Source organism: Strix uralensis, chromosome 13 (genome assembly GCF_047716275.1).
Source record: "Strix uralensis isolate ZFMK-TIS-50842 chromosome 13, bStrUra1, whole genome shotgun sequence".
Taxonomy (NCBI): domain Eukaryota; kingdom Metazoa; phylum Chordata; class Aves; order Strigiformes; family Strigidae; genus Strix; species Strix uralensis.
Window position 1 is genome coordinate 8,823,752 of NC_133984.1, and position 9,969 is coordinate 8,833,720.

Consider the following 9,969-nt stretch of genomic DNA (forward strand, 5'->3'; position numbering starts at 1 on the left):
CCACCCTGCAGGCAGCTGGGGCTCACCTGCAACGGGCTAATTACCTCTCAGGCTATTAGCAAAAAGTCTCCTGGCACGCAAAGTAATGGAAAAGCTTAAACATTTCAGAGTCATTCCTCTGGGGGAGTAACTAAGGGTGGGGTTGTGGGAGGTTTTATAACAGTGTGGTTAAAACATCAGTGATGCAAACCCTTTTTCCGTGGAGTTTAAACACATAACGTTCTGCTTTCCAAGTTGTTGCGAACGAGAGTGTTGCGACCTGTCAGCCACGTACCGCAGGAGTGCAGGGGGTGGGCAGCCAGGCTGCCAAGGGCACCTCTGCAAAAACCAGGCATCAGTCAGCTCTGTCTTTGCATCTGCTGTAATTCTTCCTATTGGTGTAGTTTGGAAATCATATAAATGCGTGGGATTGAGGGGTTAAATTGCTGCTGAGGGACACCAGTGGATCTGTCTTCACCAGTGGCTGTGCAAACCAGCAAAGGACAAAGTAGGAAGCTCTCCTGAATTTAGTGGACAAAACAGTAAGACACAGAAAAAGGATCATGGTTGTATGGGGTGACATGCATAAGACTACTCAACTTCCTACCATTTAGTGTCAAAATATGTCTGTAGCATAGCCCTACAACACCATCAGCAAACCTGGATTAACAGATCAAAGGAGATTTTCAAAAACTGGATAACCACCTGAAGACCACCATCAAACAAGACCATGATTAATTACAGGGACTGCATTATTCGAGGCATCACCACTGCTCAGGTTTTCCTGAGTGACACCAGAATCTGCACATTGAGAGAGGATCTAGCTAGACATTGTTCCCACCTTTAAAAAGCAACTGCAGGCATGGCTCAGCTATCAGTTTAAGAGGAGCAGCCGTGTCAGCCCACTTGGCGTCCTTTGGCAGAGGCCAAAATGCTTCTCCCAGTACAACTTGCTCCTTCTGTGCATGGAAAATTACAGAGGTGACTCCCGTTTATAAAAGATGATGTATCAGGGCCCCACAAAAATGGACCCATCTGTTGACTCTCTGGCCCCAGCAAGGCTACATTTTGAAAAGGCAAGAGAAATGAAGGTTTCCAACTGTCTTTCCAGCAACAATATAAGTTTTCAAGGAATGTTGGCAGCGGTCACAGCTATTTATCTGCAGCCTGCAGGGGGCTATTCAAACACACCAGGTTTTCTGCCAAGGGCAGGGCTTGAGGTTTTCTGCTCCACGGTCATTTGAACCTCAGCATTTCCGTCCACATTCATGTGCTGGGTCCCAGTGTTGTTTCCTCTGCCTGCTGGATCACAGGGATGTGGGAGCAGCAGGCAGCTTGTGACCACAGGCATCGCTCCACTTGGGCATGTGCCCGTGGGACATGGTAGCCCTGTGAGTGTGCACACCTCTGCTTCTCCATCCCCACACACCAGCTTCATCTGGTCTCATGGTTTGTGTAAACTCTATCTAATCCTGAGCAGAGCCCACAAACTGAAGCATGGCGTGTAGTCTGGGCAAACACATAACTTCGCTCCTGCAGAACTACTGCTATGACTAAAATTTTTCAGCCACCATCTGCTGAAGTAAGTTTCCATTGACTTCAACAACTGCTGGGTCACAATTTGCTTAAGTGTTTCCAGACTTTGGCCCTTCCAGCAAACACCTTGACCAGCCTTTCAACAATAACAGAAATTCATCAAATATTTGAGTATTTGCATAAGCAAAACAGGTAAAATTTGAGACAAGGTTTGGTTCTTGGTCTTTATCTTTTGGTCAGCTTGGTCTTTATCAGTTTCTGGGTGGATACATATCCAGAGATTTAACAAACAAAAGATTCTAATAGCAATGAGATAAAATGATAGCAATATAATAGAAGGTTTTACTTTTAACAGAGCAAAGGGATTTGTGATGGTATATGTTATGGACACCTAAAACATGTTTATCTTACTATACATAATTACCCTAACAGTGGTCTTTTTCCTTGGTGTCAGGCTCACCAGGAGTTTCATGTTCCAGCTTTGAAAAGATGGCTTCCAGGCATCAGACCAAAATTAGGCTCCTTTATTAATTTTGGATTTAGATTTTGGTCTCAGAAAAATAATTAATTCAAGGTACCCACAGGCTAACATAAGTAAGTGTTTTAATAGCAGAGCAGGTTTTCGAAGCATGACAAATCCCATTTTGCATGAGTCTGCAGCTAAAATCAAATCAATTAGAAAGCTGAGGACCATGAAGAAACACATACAACTGGATTAGATGATTGCAATGAACATGAGAAGCAACAGGCACACATGGGCTGGCACTTACAGCATTTTCCTACAGCTAAGGGGGCCAAACTTGAATTCCTCATCCTGGTACAAACTTCTTGCTTGACTTTGGCTGAATCACATAACATCAGTCCCTCAGGCGCTACCTGCCTGGCTCCAGAGATACTGACCACACTATGAGGGACTACACAGAAGGGAGCACTTGTGCTCTGTGCCTGCAGCCCCTCGCTTAGCTGGCTTGCTACTGCCTTCGCCCTGTCTACATCACCAGGATGGAGGGGTTCACTTTGTCTCACTGTGCCTCAGGTTCCCGTGTGCACAAAAAGACATAATAGCACTTTTTCCTTCCCATGTGTTTCCCGGGGAAGTGTGTTATGAAAGACACATGAGCAGCTTGGCTTCTGTTTAAAATGCAGGCTTTGCAACAACAGACAGGTAGAAAGAGGACAAGTTTTCAGACATAAAAGCACCCTGTGGAGAAGATTCAGGTTCAAAAAGCAGAGATGGAGACATGTCATCACTGCAAGGGACTCACACAAACCTCCACTGCTGCCACAGCCGCTTCCAGTCCACTCCGTTCAGACGTGGGACAGGACGTAAGAGTCGCACCCCAGTCCTCTCCGCCACCTGCAGTCAAGTGTGTCCATGTCTCTCTGAATGCAAAGCCTCAAGCTGAGGAGTCTTAATAAATGTTCTGCTGGCTCTTCACATAGTGATTTTGTGTGAAATGCTGGTGAAAGTCTTATTTAGTAAGATAGTTAATGGCAGCTGAAGCTATGCAGAGGCTTAAATTTGGTGTGCTCCGAGGTACCAACATAAACTACCCACGCAGTGCCCATGGCTACACCAGGGACATGAATGTGATCTGTCCCAGCTCACCAGACCCACGTGCCTCTAGCTAAATCAGAGTCAAGTCTTTTTCTTGTATATAAATCATACTTACTACTTAGGCCAACGCTGATGATAACACAGAAAATTCAGGTCACACCTTTCTGCCTTTTCTGCTCGTTCCTTGTGTCTGACAGTACTGGCTATACAAGCATGTTTACTTTCTCTGTCAGATCAATTTTCCCTTTGCTAAAGAAGATTGTATTAAAATTATAAGGCTATTTATGGAAGGCTTAGTCACAAATAAGGTTTTTTTTTTTATTTCCTTTGCCAAACAATTTTTTTATTCCCTATGTCAGACAAATCAAGTGAACAGTATCTCCTTAAACTATATGCTTCGTGTTAGCTTCATAGTTAGGCAAAAAGTAAATCTGTGTATGCTTTTCAAAGGCTTTGTTTCACAAACAACAACAAAAAAAGGGAATAATCATGGGAAAATTACAAACCATTTGGCACTAAGGAAATTATGAATGCAATTTCCTGAGCTCAGTGTGCTGAAGGAACTTCAGTAAATAGCTGTCAGGCAGCTTTCTCTACCAAAAGATTTTAGACGTGATACCCGGCTGTAAAGGAGATTTGTCTGTGCTTCACTTTTGCTCTCCTTCCAGGTCAGATAGGATTTTCAACTGATTTAGTTCTGTTGGTACGAAGGGACCATGGGTACATTTTCTTTGGTTTAAACCAAGTTTTCTGGGAATCATGTCTTATGTGAAAATGAGAGAGCTCCATTCTTTGCTGAATTCTGCTGAAGAAAAGTGATTTATAGATGGTTTGAAATCAAAGCTGAAAGAGACCCAAGAGAAAGATCTGAGATATATGCATGGATGTAGAGAAGCTGTCTTCCTGCCACTTCCAAACTGAAATAAATATCTTCAGTAAAAACAGATTGTGATTTTTTTTTCCCCTTGGCAGCTCAAGCGAAGGTTGGGAACAGAAGAAGCTGAACGAACAGTGGGGAAAAATATTTGGCATTAGAGACTCTGGATCTGAGGAAGAACATGAGAGTTATGCAGAGGCTGTTTAGATTTTGATGAAGGATCCTCTCCCAGGAGAGCCACACACTACAGCGAGGGGTGACAGAGCTGTCCCCAAGAGGAAAAGGGCTCTGGGTGCTGTGCATTCATTTCCCACCTCCCTCACGCACACCTGAGCTGGTTAGTGAAAGTGTTGTTAGACCGACTTTTGGGGGCTCATCAGTGCCTCATGGCCCCCTTCCCAGAGCTGCTGGCTGGGATGCAGGTGCTGGGTGGCTGCAGTGAGGGCTGCTGTGATGTGACACCGCAGCCAGAACCAGCTTTTGCTGCCGAAACAAGTCAGCTGGTGCTCTGGGTGCTGCCAGACTGGCCCCACCGCCTCGCAGAAGTGCCCCAGCAATGCCCCTGGCTCCCTTCAGAGAGGTTTCTGCCCCTTGAGCAACCCTGTGACTGTCCTTGGCAACTCAGAGCCACAAACATCAAGTGGTAGGAGCCAAGAAGGACCGGCCAAACATGAAACCTGGTAACTGGCCTATAAATATTTACACACTGCGCCTCGGCTTTACTCATTCTGCTGCACCAGGAGCACGGCCAGCCACAGAAGTCCAGGTATTAACTGTCCTGCTTGCTGTGGTCCAGGACTTTCAGCTGGACCATAATCCCCACTGTCTCAGTGTCCGGGGTCAGATCCATTCCCAGGAGGCCAACGGATGCTCCTCTTCCAGCCCGAGGTGTCAATGCATCCTGCTCTGATTTTGGTGTATCTGCAGTGTTAGATTTGCCCACCACTCCCCAGATCAGTGGAGCCTTGCAGCCCAGCCAGCTCCATGCTGCCATGAACACAACTGCTCCAATGCCACCTGGGTGCGACTGCCTGACCCGCAGCTGGGGTCTCCTCCTTAGGGCAATGAAATTCAGTCTTGCAAGCATTGCCAAGGCCTGATGCTGGCCGTAGAATCTCAAATTAAATATTTGTAAAGCCAGGATGATCCATTTTTTCCAGGGAATTTTTTACTCAACCCCTACACCCTTGTCACGAGTGCCATCAGTCTATTATCAGCTCTGTCATCGGAGCACAGACAGATTCCAGCTGAAGCAACAAGTCACTGATGGGAGCTGAGTTTAGGCATGTAACTGTGCCAAACGGCACTGGCTTCTCTCTAGCGGGACAATAGCATCCAGCCCTTTAAGGCATCTGACCCAGAGCTAAGGCATTTTATCGACAGCAAGTATCTCAGCAACAAAGCTCCAGCTGGTGAACCAGCCCATGCAGAGCAGAAACAAAGTCACGAGGGAAATTCATTTGCCTTTTGTAACAATTTGGGCATTCTCATGTGAGCAGCACACACAGCTCTGAAGTCCAAGGGTGGAAAACATAACCCGGACATACCTTGTGCATTTGCAGCTTTGTATCACTTGACCTGCTTCATCAGAGGAATCCTTGATTTTGCACCTGGAAAAATGGACACCAATGCAACTAGTGATCTCAGACCACTCAACCAGACATAATTTAGCTGAATAGCTTTAGGATGTTTGTGTATATTCCAAAGGTAAAGAATATGGCAGAGTATCTGGTGAAGGGAAGAAGTTTATTAAATCCAGCCCTTCTGTCACTGAGATCCAGAGGCATTTCCAATTCTCTCTTATTACAGATCTCAAAAGCTTCAGAGGCTGGGAGAATTCACACAACGGATCCAAAAGCACCAGTGGTTAATATTAACTGCCTGCAAAAAGGGAAAAGCAAGCAATGCTGCATCTGTTTTTCCCCTTCCTCTTGTACCTCTGGGAGTTCTAGGAGCAAGCCATATCACAGAAGAGCAGACTTAGCCTTCCATCATCAAAGGATGCAGAGGAGATACTTCAAGGCGCTGCAGAGAATGAGGATGCTGTGGGGACGTGGGAGACATACTGGGTTATGCCTATGGAGGTGCTAAGCAGAAAAGGTGCATTTTGGTACAGGCCGGTGCCACAGGAGGGGCAAGGGAGATGCTGTAGATGGGATGCAGGTGCAGAACATGCCTACTGTGGCCCCACCTCTGATTTTCTGTGATTAGCTCATCCTAAATCAGGGAAAGGGCCTACAGCTAGTATGGAGAAGAGAAGGAAGTCAGTGGGTTGCAGGACATTTACTGCTACCAACACTGAAGGGGACAATAGCTCCTCTTGCTGCATTTGGAGAGTGAAGAGAGCAGGGCTGTGGACACCAGGCCACAGAAACAGGGAGGAGGAGGAAGGAGAAGATGTCCCTGGCAGAAGGATCAGGCAGAATTCAGGATACAGAAGCCCTTACAAATAACAAGTGCTGGGGGTAGCTACTGGGTACCTGCAGCTCTTGGCTGTAGTTTACCATTTCTTATAGGAGGAGGAAGGGCAAGAGAAAATATTTCTGCTGCTGTCTCAGCCTAGGCACATTTACATTGTGAAACGCTTTGATGCTCTGCCGGTTGGTATTTTCCTATTCACAAAGCATCCTTTGCACCATGGTGCCTTCCCAACTGAGCACAGCGCCCATGTGGGTAGGCTAGAATAACTAATCTTGCTGCTGCAGGTAGAAGAGCTGACATGCTGCATAAAGCTGACAGCTTTAATTTATACCCTTTTTATCTTTGTCCACATTCCTGGGAGCTTATGCATACAGGAAAGGGAGCAATGTTCACACATATCCTTAAAAGTAGCTATGACCACACTATGCTGCGAAACACACAGGGTTAGGAGATTGCAACCATATATGGGCTCCTTGGGGCTGGAGCATCGCTGGCACCCCTCGGAGGAGGACAGCTGGTGGAATTTCCTATGAAAGGACAATTAATAAAGACCAAATCCTTTTGTATATACGCATGTCTAAATATTGGACAACAAATTCAAGGCTCTGCTACCCCCAAGTCCTGAACCTTACAGAGTTTCCTGCAGTCGTTAAGGGATTTTGTAGCCTATGACTTGGGCTCTAAGTGCCCAGCAGGGACTGTAAGGGCTGGAGTAAGGGAAAGCACCAAGATGGGCTGTGTGAGGGCTGCATGTCCTGAAGTAACATGCTCCAGAACCCCTGGTTCCCAAACTCTGTCCTGAGAGCAGACCTTTGCACACCTTTGGTACCATCCTACAACACCAAGTGGTGACAGGCTGGAATTCTGTTTTCCCCGGCTTTGGGCTCTCCAGTCACAGCCTCACCCCTGACATCTCACCTCTGCAGTGGTCAACCCACCAAGACTTTGTCTTGCTTCTTATCAGGCTTGTCCGAGGGCCAGGAGACTTCAGGGACATCAGACCCACTGCATTGCTGTGCTGCTCTCCTTTTAGCCAGGTGAGGGTACTGGGAGCCAGACTGTCCCCAGTGCTGCTCTTGTCAGCAAGGTGCAAAGCAGCTTCTGATGTTAACATGGTTGAAGGCACCAGGTGAGTTGTAAGTTCCTTAATATTAAGTGACACCCAGATCGCTCCCAGCTCAACAGAGAGCAGAGGAGATGGAAAGCAGCAGGCACACGCAATGTTTGCACTGGGCAGTGTTGCTACGCTTGTGCTGGACACAGAGAGTACACAAATACTCCCATGGCCTCTGGGTTCTCTCATCGGCTTGGCAGATTTTGTTACAATTGTCAGCGAGGACACCATTTCTTCATTTCCCCTCCACTTGCTCCCATCTTCCAATTACTCTCCAATCACAGACACATGTGGCCAAAAGATTTTTTGCAATCTAGTATTACAAAAGAATATATTTGGGCCCACTAGCATCCAAGAGACACTTGCACTCCAACCTCCCCTCTTATCTTGCCAAGCTATTTCCTCCAGAATACTTCCCCACATCTGGTGACAGACACTGTTTTGGGGCTGTGACAAGTAGGAGCCAAGCAGAGAAAAAAGTCCTCTTGCAACAATGCAAACACCCATCGTGACCACAAATTGGCTGCAGATGACAGCAACTGCTAGTGCTAGGAACTGTTCAAAGCCCAGGTGATATCCTACCTGTGAGAGCTAGGGAGCCTGGAGGGAGAAGCGCTGCAGAGGAAGGTGCCTTTGCAGGCTCAATATTGTTTGTGGGGTTTGAACCAGCTCTGATACTTGTCAACAGCTCCAGCAAGGGCTGCATCTGATCTCTGAGGGGCTAAAAACAATCCCGCAACCAGCTTGTGACCACCAGCATTAAACTCCTGATTCTAAAAGCCTAACAGGGCAAGGGGTGGGAAGTCAATGAGCAGCTGGCTTTAAATAGGAAAACAAGAGGCAGGGTAGATGTACAGTCTTTGAGCACAAGGTCACCTCAGCTGCCTCCAGACCCCTGGGTGTTGATACCTACCCACAGGTACCCCGCTGAGACAGCCAGATCCAGGCTGTGTTAGCAAATTCCTCCCTTTCCTCAGTGCAAAGGTAGCAACGAGGCCATTGCTAAGCCAAGCACTTCCTTTGAGAAGGTGGTGGCTTCTGCAAAGGGGTTCAGGGTGTAAGAGCAGTTGGTGTGGCAGTGGGGTGTCTTCTCCTTTCTGCAGATAAAGACTCGAGCTGGATGGTGTATAAGGCATGGTGAACGTGGCAGGGGATGGAGAGGGTCTCTGGAGCAGGGGTGGGCTGGCAGCCCCTGCGCTGCCTGGACCTGTAGTGATGGACAATTACTGTCCTTTCCAATATTGCCATCTAGAGGACCCAGCAAGGACAAGAGATCCTTTCAGGCCACAATGAGGTAAGGAAGACTCAAAAGCTTGCTTTTTTTTTTTTATTTTTTTTTTATTTTACCTCACCTTCCCCAGCATGACTCGGAGATGGAGACCCAAGTGCACAGGACTGTCCATGCCTTGGGCATGAGAACACAAGATTGCTCTAAAAAGAGCCCCGTGATTTTTTGAGGCTGTTGGCTCACTTCCCAGCACTTTACTGAGCCCAATGTGAACATGGCCAGGTGGTACGGTAGCTTGACTGAAAGCTGTCCCTAATCAGCTCAAATTGAACTGAACTAATAAAATCAGGACTATTCAGCAAGTGGTGGCTCCGCACACCAGTGCAAGTCTCCCTGCCCAGACTCTGCAGGGATCTGCCTCAACCCTCCTCCCAGAGCCTCTGAACAGCACCTATTCAAAATTTTTTTGCAGGGCTAAAACCATATGTCAATTCCTGGCATGACAAGCCTGTCCCAGAGGATGCTTGCCTGCAGCCACGTGCACTGGGGAGGGTGGATGCACGGTGGCTGGTCCCAGCTACGTTTTGGGCACTGGAGATAGCCCTCACCAATGGTGAGCCCGGGGGCCTGAATCATACCCTATTTCAACAAAGCAATCCATTTGTAAGGGGTGTGGCTGCACTTCTTTTGAGGGTTTGGGAGGGTAAAGAGCTGCCAAAAGGCATTTGTTCAATTGCTAAACTATTGTTTTAGTTGCTGGACGGCATGTGTACAGCAGGATTAGCGGTGTTTATTCTGGTTGTCAGGATTTTGAGGTGTGAGAGTTGCACGGTGGAGTTAGCATTATTTCATAGGAAGAAAAGAAACACCGTTGTCTCCTGTCCTGCTCCTGTAACTTCCAGTAGCACAGGGCACCCATGACCAGTGTGACACTGGACAAGCCCTTCTCACTTGCAGAATCACAGTACTTTTGTGAGCTACAGTCAAAGCTTTGGCAAAGCCCAGCCTGAGAGTTCAGGCCTCACTGCCCCACTCAGCAAGCAGAACAGACGTCCCCTTGACTGTCTGCTGCTACAGATGGGAGACAAGTGTGTTTAACTAGGTTTCAGGGGCTATCCTCCTGCAGCGATACAGAGCTATAAAGAATGTATTTTTATACAATTTCAAAGATGAAGGTTGTCCTTTGTGAATCAAAACTCTCAAAACCAAATTCCTGAAGTTTCTGAGATGCCCTCTATATTGAAGGATTGTAAAGC